The 12997-nt window shown below is 33.2% G+C and overlaps 1 long non-coding RNA gene across 1 annotated transcript; it reads right to left on the bottom strand.

Moving 5' to 3' along the window:
- Positions 1–7371: 7371 nt before the first annotated feature.
- On the bottom strand, positions 7372–12019 carry LOC128164539 (uncharacterized). Its single transcript, XR_008240958.1, has 2 exons — positions 11854–12019; positions 7372–7675 (listed from the first exon to the last, which is right to left on the bottom strand). It is a non-coding gene; the product is annotated as an uncharacterized LOC128164539 (long non-coding RNA).
- Between the last annotated feature and the right edge of the window lie 978 nt (positions 12020–12997).

The following is a 12997-nucleotide window of genomic DNA, read 5'->3' as shown; positions in this document are numbered from 1 at the left end:
TTAATTAAATGACATATTCCCACAATTGTTTTTCCTTGTTCATTTATAAGTCCATTAACATGTACCTCTATTATATTTTTGAAATTCGGTCAGAAGTTATAAAAGGCGCTTAATTCGATACTGGGAAACGAATTCGAAACTAGGAAACTGGAGGGGGTGTTGAAATTACTGTCTCCGTAATTCATCCTTTATATTTTCGGAAGTTTGATACTACAGTTTAGAAGGACAAAGAAACGCGATTTAAACAAAAAATAAAAACATTTGGAATTCCGATAATAATAGTTGCATGCACGAGAAACCGCATACTGATTCGTTACCGGTAAAATGACTGTACAATATTAAAATTCGCTATACATAAAAAATATTAAATACAGTTAGCAAAACATGATTTCTGTTGGAACAACTTTAACTTACACGAGCATGTTTTGATAAGCATGTATCTTTTTTATTTATTTACATCGATAACTCTTATTGAGACCACTCGGCTTTGTACAAGCGGCACACATAACCTCGGACATCGGGTGAGACCTGCACCTGGCTGAACCTGTCAATCAAACTCTGTGTATTTGTTTTCATTGGATGGTCAAGCGTCTCTTTTTTTGTCAATAGCCAATGGAAAAATTAATGATTTCAAGGTAATCATAATCAGTATTTGATGAAGCACACAATTTAAATGATAGAAAATTTATTAATTATTTGAACAAAATTAAATGTAACCATAGAAAGAAAACATACTGATCATTTCTATGAATTGCGGGAAGTAAGTTCTTTGGAATCCCGATTATAGATATTTTTACAAGTAATTATTTTAATTATTTAAACCACTGTTAACGGAAAACAAGACGTCTTAGAAGTAATTAACGCACAGGGATTTGCCTACAATGTACACAGTCATGCAATTAATTATTATGGGAATCTTTACGAATGGAACTTAATTCAAATAGATCATGATAATCTATATACACTGTACGCCGTTATACATGTAAGGAGCGCCGGTAATATATACAAAGATTGAGTCAAAAATTTAAATTATTTTTATTTCTTGTTCTTTTCAAAAAAATGTTAAATTACTTTGAAAAAAAAAATCCGAAATAGTAATTACAACCTTCTTTTTTGTTTAATCATTTGAATTTTTTCTGAGGTACATGAATATGTACAGAACATATTTATTTACGCGAATGATACGACATAGGAAAAAAATTATCGGATGTTTGTATAACATTGTTTTCTAACGAATGTGACTAATTTAATTTTAAATATTTTTCAACATTATCAATGTAAATAATATCAGATTTATTTACTGTTTGTATTTTTACATCGTATTATCTGAAACCAATAAAAATACTAATGTTAGAAGAAAAATCAAATCCCGCCGAATACTGAAAAACCGATTTCAGTTTGTAATCATACGGATTTTATTTTTGGTATTGACTATTGAGTTACGTAAACATTTTTTCTGGATGATTTTTTTATATTTATATTTTATGTTGTAAAAGCACCATTCCAACTGTTACTCAATTACATAACAATTGATGACCCGGGGCTATATATGTTATGAGCTGTGTGCGCTGAAGCGACACAAGATTCTCGGTCGCACGTGGCGATCGAATTAACACAGACTGACCGAAAAAAACTACCGGGTGGGAAAGTGAAACAAAATGTTACACATAAGGAGAAACCACCAAAAATGATTTTCTACAGATCTTGATATCGTTCCGCCATTAAAAAAAAATACAGCGCGAGCTCCTGTCAGCGGGGCGGGAGGAGGGGGGGGGGGGGCAGCAATGAGTTCGCTTCCACAATGAAACGAACATGAAGAAAAATTACAGAAGTGATTAATATGTGACCGATAGAATCTAATCTAAAGTTGTTTAAAACTCATGTGAATATTCTTTTAAATAATCATCGAATGCCTCAACTCAGGACATTCTTTTATCGTGCTAGCACCTACCGCAAACATGTAACATGGAACTTTGATTATAATTTGATTTGATTTTTAAACTACCTTGTACGCTATCGTATACACCAATGCTTAATCAACTGTACAAGTAAAATAAATTTATCTTTTCATCTTAAACCAAAATAATATGTGAAAACATAATAAAATATAGTTGTGTCCGTGCAAAATATGAAACATGAACGCGTGATAAGATACATGTAAAAGATCACGAACCGACCGCGGATCACTTGTCCAATCGTGCCGGATCTCCTCAGCCATGGGCGATGGAGGATCATCATTTAAATGTTTAATATTTAGGGGGGGGGGGGTTTGTTGTTGTTGATTTAAAACATTATTTGTACAGTTTATAAAATATTTTTTATAAACAAACCGACCATTAATTTATGTCTGACGATGTTTCCGATTTGGAGTACATTTAATATCGTTCATTAATATTCATTTACACTCTAATTAAATAAATACAAAATGGACAAACTTTTATAACATAAAATTAAAACAGTTCTTGTATTTACGGCTATATTAACTCAAACACGTTCATATGCATGGAAGTGTGCGTCTCGGTGTGCGAATCTTGTGTATAAATAACCGCTATGTAGTGCAGCCGTGGCTGAGATCCTCGGCCGTGGGCGAACGATAGATTACGTAAAGGTACAACGCACAGACCCGCACAGCTCAGAACCCAGTAAGCTTTGAAAATTGCAGTATAATGGCCTTACTCTATCAAATAGAAGTTATTTATTTTAAACTTAAAACACACAACTGATCTATGTCTATTATTGCTTTAGATTGAGAATGACATTGCTTTTATTAATTAACTGAACGATTTCTTAATTGACACCCAATCGTTTAATCCATAAAAAACATGTGTAATCAAAACGAAAACAATTCTTGGGTTTGCGGATAAATAAACTCAAAAATGAGAGACGCAACTCTCGTGTAGTAGATAACCGCTGACCGCTAGGTAGTCCAGCCGCGACCATGGTGACCGATTTTCTCGGCCGAGGGAGAGCTTACGTAATGGTACACACACAGCTCTGATTCAAGGTAGATTTTAAATGTATGGAGTTAATAACTAAAATGTAATGTATAAATTTTTATTATTCCATATTTTGTGGTTTACTAGAAAAGAAAAACAATGATTTGTTTTCCAAATCCCGTTTTTAAGGATTGAGCATTATAAGAACTTAACAACAATGAATTAAACTCCTAAAAAAAAGCACGTATTCTAAAAAAAAAAATTCTTATGAATTAATGCCGTTTGTATAAACCAGCATACTTTCTGCGGTAACTTTATGCCAGTTGTACGCACAAAGACTTTCGTTAACTTGTCAAATGAAAACAGGTACATATTAACATGTAAAGCTTTTTACACTCATACTACACAAATCACATACAAAATAACATTGTAACGACCTTTATGAGATCCCAACAAACAACTTTTCCAGCGACAGCCATATCAAAATCCTAACCGTTTTTGAGTTATTAAGCAAAATTTGTTAGGGGCCATTGGCCCTTAATTTAAGGGGCCAGCCCTTTTTTATTGGTGTCAAATGAAAGCCCTCAATATTTTGCACAACTTTTATTCTACATGTCTTAACAAAATATTTTTTGTTTAAAAGATATAAGGTAAAATATGTCTAAATTTTCGCACTTTTTTTAATCCTGTTTTTTGACCCCCTACCTTTTCCTAAATAAAAAACGTAATATAAAAACAAAAACAAATGTGCACAACTACAACATCTCTGTTATTTAAATTCGTTGGATTCCCATTCCCTGCTATCATAGTCTCGGAGCCTTTGTCTGGAAACAAAAGGCCCTAAAAAATTTTAAAAGGAGAATAACTCTTTAACGGAAAGGGAATTCTAAATTTTATGAATTGCTTAAGATAGTGTTTTGTAAAGTACATTAGCCCTGAAAATTTGAGCAAAAACCGTTCAGAAATGAGCAAGATATGAAGCCTCAAAGTTCGCGTCTAGGAAACAAAAAAAAAAAAAAACTAGAGCAAAGCTCGTTGCAAAGCAACGAGTGGGTTTTCCGCTAATGTCGAAAGTAATGCTAGAAGTACCTCTAAGAAGCAGTGTTCTTTATCTAATGACAAAAGTAACTTAAGTACAAAAAAGATTTTAAAAATCGAATGATTCTTGGTACGACTTAACAAAATCCGAATGGTTTTAAGTACAAATTAACAAAAAAACATAAACATTTCAAGACCGAGTTAACAAAAAATCCGAATGTGTTTAAGTACGACTTAAGAAATTTGACTTCAATTACAGGTAAAAGTTAACTTTACCTGGAATTAACATCTAATTTTTTAACCCAGAATGCAAAATTAAAATTTCCGTAAAAAATCAATTTTGTTTAAAACATAAATCTGAGCAACATTTCCTCTACACTGCTTTTCAAAGGGTTGACCTTTCGTACTATGTGCTTGTTGCATCATCAATTGTCAGAAACTTATCGATGTATAGTTTACTTAATTTTATTATTCCTCTGTGAATATTTTTATTTGAAATTACTATGAACCAGACAACATTGAAATGGTGAACATTTCAAAGGGCCCCGCTGATGTTATTTAAGAGAATTTTGCTTTGACCTTGACCTATAACTTGAAATTTTTCCAGCTGGCATAGAACTTCTAATTCAATTTCATTGCCCCTAACATACAGGCATTTTTGTTCAATCTGACCAAGATTAAGCATATCCAGGAAATAATCTTATGTCTAAAACTAATTTTATTAAGATCTGCTATGACCTTCACATTGACATGGTTAAAGGTCACTGCATGCCATTAACCAATAAGCTCTGTTTAGGCAAAATATTAGCCAATTAGGGGCTAAAAGGAGAATATATATATGCTCTTAAAATATGGATTTTTGAGTGATCTGATATGACCTTGACACTTGATCTACAAATATCATTCGAGGTCATTGCATATCCTTTGATCAAAGGCATCATGTGGGTGAAGTATGAGCCTGTTTGGAGCAAAGGGAGATAAGATGTACTCCAGACAAGGATTTTTTAAATATAATTCTGCTATGACCTTCACAGTTTACCTTGAAAATAGGTTCAAGGTCACTACACACCCTTTACTCAAAAGCTCTGCTTATGTGAAGTCTGAGCCAAATAGGGGTTAGTAGAAAGTATATATGCTCTGAAAAAAGGATTTTTGCATGATCCGATATGATATTTCACCCTTTACCTAGAAATTTTATGCAAGGTCACTGCTCATCGATTAACGATAGAGACAGTCTGTGAGTATTAGCCAGATTGGACCAAAGGGAGAGAAGATATGCCCCAGACAAGGATTTTATATATGTAATTCTACTATGACCTTAACCTTATACCTAACAACATGGTTCAAGGTCACTGCACATCCTTAACCCAAAGGAACCCTGTGGATGAGGTATGAGCCAGATTGGGCCAAGGGGAGAGAAGCTATGCTCCGGTCAAGCAATCTCGGATGGACAGACTGACAAACTGATCACTAGAAGGCGCCCACACAAACTAATGCTTTTCTATCTAATTTGAAATAGTATCCATGCTATCTGCCCATGGTGAACAGTCATCAAAACCATTCATCAGCAGAATTTGATTTCCCTCCTTTTTAAACTCGGAACACCTCTGACCTAATCAGATCGCCGCATTAAATACAAAGTTTGATAACTCTAATTTGTTTATCATCAAGAAATTCTGCATCGCCGACAAATAAAGTTTTATTCGGAATAATAATATACCAATTAACTGACTATTTGGACAATAGCAAGTTTATTGTCCCACCCCACAGCAACTATTTCCCTTGGCTTTGCCTCATGAAATAGTTGCTGTCTTGGGGGACAATAAACTTCCTATTGTCCTCATACCCAGTAGATACTAAATAGGCATATAATATCCCATCCACCTCCATTTCATGTTATATAACCTCCCATTGTAACCTTCAATTTCACTGTGTAAAGTCAACACAACAGTCAAAGCCGCAAGTTTCACAATTTATTTCTGCTTCTCATGTACTTAAAATTAGGGGCCTAAATATTGCTTAGGCCTAAAAAAAAAGTTGTGTGTTTCGGGTAACCCGACCTAACCTACAAAAATGGCCCGATCCTACCATTTTTAGATGCCTGATTTTATCCGACTGTGAATTTTATCTTATTTCCAATAAAAAAATACGTTTTTAAATATGAAACAAACAAACATTCTTAGGATTCAGGCAAAAAAAATAAATAAAATAAAAAAAAATCTCCACCTACCTAACCTAATTTTTTCATCAGTGTTACCCTAAACACACTATTTTTTTTTTAGGCCTTACCAATTCCAACAAGAGACATCCCATTAACTATTGATAAACATCAAAATTCATTTCATGAATCTACGCAACACTGGTAAATCTTCAAGTACAGTCACTATCAATTTTACAAAAATATTGACGGTTCTTTATCCAAAACTGTTCCTTGTACCTTTAACTTAGTACACTAACATTTTATGAAAAGACGGTTTGTCTTAGAATAAGAAAGCTAATGCTATTCTGAGAAAAAGAATACCACATATTGCAAATTCCATTGAGGTTTAATAAAAATATGGCCATTTAAGTGAACCCCCCATTTCCAATTTCCATTAGTAAACATAGATTTACAGGGTTCTCCATAGTAAAACATCTTTACCTGACCTTTTAGAGGTCAATTGTTGTTCAACCACCTTTGAAAAGAAACCTTATTCAATACAACATGCATCTACATTATATAATCATGATAAAAGCTTCACATCACTTAGAAATATCCTTACATGTATACCCCCCCCCCCCCCCATCTTTTGATTTTCATAAAAAGTCATGGTTAAAAATGTTTTACCTAATTTTATGAAACTTATGGCAATTTCCTTGAGTCATTTCTCACACATATTTGAAAACAATCATCAATGATTCTAAAATTTGATCCTAATTATTTGTTTATTTTATGATTTACACCATTTTAATTAACAAATAGACAGCTGTCCTGCTTGTGATTTCTTGTTTTTATGAAAAAAAGTAAGCTAACAATCATATTTAGTGAATATCTAATCTATTTTGATTTCTAGTCTCCTTCTAACCATGCTAAAACAGTAAGATACAACCTACAAGTTAGACATCTGCCTTAAATTAAAATAAAATTCAAACACCCAGGTAGCTGGAGACATGAAAAATGTTCAAAATTTGACATGTTTTTCTCCTTTTTTTATGCATATATACCTTAGAAAGGTAGAAATAGGTTGTTTCATGTTCATTTCAAAAGTAATTATCACAGCAGTTATTATTTCAAAGTCAAATGTACATTCACATATCCTACATGTAATCTTAATGCAGACAATTGGATGGGGTGGGGGGGGGGGTTCAATTATGTAAACACATCTAAATACCTTTATGAAATAAAAAATAAAGGAAACATAATTGCATACTTTTATTGAAAAACAAATTTTCACAACAATTATGAATTTCTTTAAATAGCCTTAATTTTGTTTTTCATAATTTCTTATCAAACACAAACCACAACATGGGATGATGCTTTCATAAAGTTCCATTATTGTTCATGCATTATCCGATTTAATTTGAATTACCGGTAAAAAGTCTGTAGAACACAAGCAATATGCATGTGGATAGAGGTGACAGGTTAATCTCAAGAGCTGACCCACAAGAATCAACAGGTAAAAGCAATGTGGTGCCATGTCGGAACAAGAGTCCGTTTTGAGCTGAAATGAAAAATAAATAATTAGCTGTGTTTACATACATGTTCTAGTAATAGCTGTGTTTACATTAACATATGCATATTATTTCTGGTAAAAATACACTGACCATGCAGTGTAATAAGTATTACATATCCCAATACATGACATAACATTTAGGCAGTACAAGATCAAAAATTTGCTTATCAAGTCATAATATAATATTTAAAAAAATTCTTAGGTATAGACACTTATTAGATTGAGAGAGAGTTTGAGAGAGAGAGAGAGCTAGAGTTTATTTCTTGTAGTGCAACAGTCAAACATTTCAATTCGAAAATTACAAAGGAATATTACCCATCTGAACAGCGTCAAAGTACATGTATTTCCTTCTGGTATACCATGTTTTATCAATTCTACCGGGTTTTTTTTTTGCAAATAAATTTGGCAAGGGTTTTGGTTTCTTTTCTTTTAAATTACATTTTTTAAAAACAATACTATGTGTAATAAGCATAAAACATGTATGAGTAAACTTAAAGCTGCTTGGTCCGATTTTATATCAAATTTGATGCACGCTTTTAAACGATGGCTATGCTTAGTATATGTATAATAATAGACATTGCAGTAGTTTTACCCGTCAATTATGCCAAATTTCAATGAAGAAAAATACGTACAAAATTTGCTAACAAAACAAACGACATTAAAAGGTACCGCGTTATTTCGCCTCATGTTAAATTTCACCCCTGACGACGAGACGGGTATGGTTGTATTACGACTTTGACATCGCTTTAAATAAAAGTCGAAATGATCAGACAATTACAAATAAACATGTGTACGTTTTGTTCGCTAATATTTCCAAATTTAAGTCTGCTTTCTTTACAATCGATGCATAGCATGCGGGTTGAATAACCCCAATCATTCGGGGGACGAAACCAAGCGGTTTCCTTTTCTAAACATTCCCGTGATGCATTTTGGTTTGTTTTTTCGTTTGCCCAAAGAGAAATTATTTTTATTTACTTTGAATATTTCTAACTTTGAAAGAAGACTGATTCTGCTGGTGTAAATAGGAGAAAGTCCATAACTTTCTAAGATTAATGATTTGTATGAAAAAAATTTTGATACTGTATTTACAAAAAAATCGGACCAAGCAGCTTTAATGAAGAATTTTTAATAGATTATTTTTCACAGAATGTGTTACATTACATGTATGTCAATCTTTATAAAACTAGCGTATATTTTGTGCGTCATAAATTGGAAGTTTTAGTAAATATCATTTACTTGCATGGTAGATATATATGTCTAACCCAAATTTTCTTCATAAAGCTACAGCTGTATGTACCACATAATCATATATTTGCATTTCCATTGTTCTTTCCCACTGTAAGCCCATACGGAGGAGCTGCAATTATATCTCTATAATCGCAATTGCTCTGTCAGTATACTATGACGTCATAAAGGTGTAACGTTATATATACTTTTCCATGACGTTATAGATTTATACCACTATACGATACATCATGTGTTTTTCTCCATCTCCATTAAAATTGACGCATTTACATGTAATATTAAAACATGTTTTTGATAACAATTTAAAGGAATTACTGTTATAACATATCATTGATTCTGTTAACAAATCTATGTGAATTAAAAAGATACATTACAGTCTGAATGTTTACTTTTGATGTAATAGCTAAATGTCAAGGTCTAGGCTAATACAGGGTATTTGCGAGTGGTAAAATGCAAATATAAGTAATAAACAACGATTATTTAGTGAACATGGCGTTATGAATAGCAACTGCTCTGCTGGCATATTTTCCATGATGCGCTAGCGCGCATCATGGAATATGCCAACAGAGCAATTGCTATTCATAACGCCATGTTCACTAAATAACGTTGTTTATTTCTTAAATGTTTTGTCACAAGTATACATTTTTAAAAAATACCCAAATTCCAACAGTTGAAAGTAACTCGAATTTTTCATTCTCTGATAAGTTCATTGTGTTTTGTGCGTGCATATATTATAAGTCTGCTGCAACAGCAGCCAATCAGCGGTAAGCTGAATCCACTTATAAGAAAGTTTGTGGTTTAGGAGCGGGTAAAATTGTTTATGCATAATGTAGCTGACACTGACTTGAATAGATCTGATATATATGTACAAGATGGGAGAAATAATGACAGAACAGACTGGGATTCGAACCTTGCCCTCTGAATCTCTAGTCAAGTGCTCTACCAACTGAGCTACATGTATCTGGCACCGGTATTCAAACCAGTCTGACCGTCACATTCCCCCCCCCCTTAAATGATCTTCACCCTCAAAGATCACCCCTGGCTCTTCCCCTGGCAGGAGTTAACCTGTCAGTTCCAGGGGTTGGTTACAACACCAATATTGTATAGGGATGGAACGATCCACCGATGCACCGGTGCATCACGGTATTTATTTTGACGATATTTGGATTGTTACATTTACCATTAATACATTACGATACCTATGCGGTCTTTTTTTTATTTTCCAAAAATATCTGAGCTTCATATATCGGCTATTTTTAGTCTGCGCGCCTAATATGAAAGTACAAAGATGGCGGAAAACCTCGTAAAGTTGTCAAACCTGTTAGGAAGCTAAATCTGGAGTGTGGACAACTTTTGGATTACTTGTTAATGAAAAAGTAGTGTATATGAGACTTAAGTAATTTGTAAATTGTGCAACGCTCATTTTAAATATATCAAAATAACTTTGGACATGCGGTAATACATCGACAGATTGAATAAATTTTTAACCCTTATTAATGTTTTCATTTAGTTGCAATGTATCGTGATATGTATCGTATCGCATCTCATGTATAGTGATATGTACCGAATCGGCTAAGTACAGAAACGTCCAAGCCTTAATATTGTAACAGGATGGGAGAAATAATGAAGGACCAAACCAGGAATTAAACCTGGGCCCCCTGAATCTCTAGTCAGGTGCTCTACCAACTGAACACTGGTATTTAAACCGGTCTGACCGTCACATATATAAAAAGTTATTTTAAACAATGGTGTTCAATAAAAAAATAACACTTGCAACCTTCAGTTTTTGTCTGTAATTAATCAATATTGGCGTGCGATCAGTTATCGTTGAGTACCATTTTTCATCAGTGCATTGTTACGTCATTTTATCAACACATAAAATTATATACGAAAATATGATGTAACATTGCACCAGCGAGAAATGGTCCTTGACAAGAACTGCTGGCATGCCAGTACTGCCAGTAGTCAGATTAAAAAAAGAGAATATAAATGAAAAATTACATTTTAAACATTAACAAGGACAATTCAAGTACATATCAAAACTGCTAAACAAGATAAATTATGTGAACTGGTAGAGTGGTAGCATAGTTCTAACTTGTAAACTACATGTACAAGTACATGTACCGGGTACCCGTTGGTCTGCCAAACCTCTCTAATGATACATTGATCGGCATCATAAAAATATTAAAGACTTTTTAGTCATGTTTTAACTCTGAAGTCTGAAGTAAACAATTTTATTTACTTGATGTTACATGTATGTCTACAGGGTATTTATGTCTACATTTGGAGTCTTCCGCACAAGAATATGATCATATGTTTCTAATTAGACCCTGCTTTGAATTTTGAGTTGAAAATTCACAATCTGATTTTTTTTTAAATAGATAAATTCGGTCATCCTTTCCAGCTAGCTAGTCACCAATGAACCTCGAGCAAGTCTAAACATCCAGTAAACAATGTAAAAATTACACGTTAGTAAACATTAAACACCCACACCATAACAAAACATCTAACTCTGTAATTCTTATAAAATTCTTAACCCAGCAGATGTTAAATCATCAAGATATATTTGTAAATTCATACGCGATGGACATATAATAAGAAAATCTATGTACAGTACCAACTACATGTATATTTGTATACTGTATGTATGACTTTCGCCACATGTGGATTTTGTCAATAAATTGAATTTTAATTTACACAAAATTCTGGTAAAAAAGGAGAAAAAAACAAGTGAAAGGTACAACATTTGGGATTCAATTCTGTTAAAAGGATTTATATTGTCTGGACTAGAAAAATAACATACATCAGTGACAGTGTGCACGTACTTACATGTACATCTATAGACTAAATGTTAACCAGTTAACATGCTGACATTTTAACCACTATAGACAAGAAACTTTAAAAGGAATAAAAGGCCTCACCTTCTTCAGTAACATCCACATAGATCACACACTTTAATGTCCATCTTTTCCCCTTTATTACTCGTAGCTTATCAACGGCTGATCAATGGAAACATAAACATCCGTCGACATGGTCGACAGAAGTGTGGCTGTCAGAATTTCCTCGTAAACGATTCACACGAGAATATATCCCTGTTCCCTGTGCATGTTCATATGTTTCACAGTAACTTGAAAATGCATGTGTACACCGAAAAATGCACAACTTATCTTCTGCATTACGCTCTCTCTTTACTACAATGCCGTTCGTTACTGTTTACATTCGCGGGTCCGCGACAAACATTGCAAACATTTGTTCTGCGTGGCCGATTAGAACGTGTTAAATAAGTAGTTGAATTCAAAAATGATATAGCCTAGATGAAAAAAAAAATGAAATTGAATCACAACAATTTATCTAAGACGCAACACAATGTAATGCAGTAAATGCCTGGGCCTTAAAACGGCATTTGTTCGCTTGTGTGTCTATGTAGACAAATTAACTCTTTCATGTACGATTCACACATATTTGTTTTATGAAATTTGAAAAAAATAGGGCACAGAACTTTTTTAATTTGACACCAAATGACATTATTTAATATATTAACAATAACTGAATTAATTTTTTTTCATAAAATGATAACGATTTTTGCTATCAGAAAAATACGTGTATGAGCTGCTGACCCCTAATTATAGGGGCCAGCCCTTTTTTCTTAATTTTAAATGAAAGCTCTCGTTATTCTTAACAACTTTTGTTCTATATGTATTAACAAATTATTTTTAGTTTAAAGGTTATTATACAAAAAGCAACAAAATTTCAGACCCCCCAAAACCTTAAACTTTACCGGCAAATAGCTTAAAAACTAAAAACCATTTTGCCAAAATTTTCATGCCAGCAAAACTATAAAATGTTACCAACAATTCTGCTAAATTTCATGCAATTATCTTTTGTAGTTCCCGAGATCAACTCTGGACAAAAGACCCCCCAATTTTCAATTAAAGGGCAATAACTCATAACCGGAAGTGAATTTTAAAAATTTGAAAAAAACGTCCCTAGATATTAACATTGTCTACATACCCTGAAAGTTTCATAACAATCAGACAACAAATGTACGAGAAATGGCCTACACAA

Source organism: Crassostrea angulata, chromosome 10 (genome assembly GCF_025612915.1).
Source record: "Crassostrea angulata isolate pt1a10 chromosome 10, ASM2561291v2, whole genome shotgun sequence".
NCBI lineage: Eukaryota > Metazoa > Mollusca > Bivalvia > Ostreida > Ostreidae > Magallana > Magallana angulata.
The sequence above is the reverse complement of the archived record's forward strand: the minus strand, read 5'-3'. Positions and strand labels throughout refer to the sequence as shown.